Below are 517 nucleotides of genomic sequence, written 5' to 3'. Positions count from 1 at the left end.
AGCCAGGCCCTCCCACCAGACACACCTGCCTCCAGCACAGCTCCCTTCAGCCCCGTTATCAGGCAGCGGCTCCAGGGACGGGGCGGGCTACATCGCCCGACCTAAGGGACAGACACCGACAGGGAATGAGCCTTGCGGGGCCGGTCCCCCCGCTCCCTGCAGCACCGTGACCCGTTCACCAGCCGCCCGCACAGCCTAGCCTCGCCCGGGCCAACACGCTCCCTCTGGCGGCTGGTTCCCCGGAGCGCTGCCCCTCCCGGCGGCGCCCCCCGCCCGCCAGGCTGCTCCTGGCCCCCGGCTCCGGTGGCGCGAACACCGGCCCTCCGCTGCCCCGCCCCGCGGCTCTGCCCGCGGCGCTTCTCGCACGGACCCGGCCGCCTCCCGGGCGTGTCCTGCCCCGGCCCCTCCCCCTCATGCTGCGCCAGGAAGGGCGGGATCTTCATCCGCACACACTCACCCTTCGCCCTAGTGCGCATGCGCTGAACTGCAGGCGCACATGCGCATTGTCCGTACCGAA

The 517-nt window shown here is 73.3% G+C and overlaps 1 protein-coding gene across 1 annotated transcript in view; it reads right to left on the bottom strand.

Annotated features, from left to right (window-relative positions):
• The window catches only part of LOC113407242 (zinc finger protein 420-like), a 7,708-nt gene extending 7,443 nt beyond the window's left edge, over positions 1 to 265 (bottom strand). The window contains exon 1 of the mRNA XM_026655522.2: positions 26 to 265. The gene's annotated coding sequence lies outside the window, so the exon portion shown is untranslated. The remainder of the gene's footprint in view (positions 1 to 25) is intronic.
• Between the last annotated feature and the right edge of the window lie 252 nt (positions 266 to 517).

Source organism: Terrapene carolina, unplaced genomic scaffold, assembly GCF_002925995.2.
Source record: "Terrapene carolina triunguis isolate 2854851 unplaced genomic scaffold, T_m_triunguis-2.0 Scaffold210, whole genome shotgun sequence".
Classification (NCBI taxonomy): domain Eukaryota; kingdom Metazoa; phylum Chordata; order Testudines; family Emydidae; genus Terrapene; species Terrapene triunguis.
Note: the sequence above shows the minus strand (reverse complement) of the source record. Positions and strands in the feature narration are given on the sequence as shown.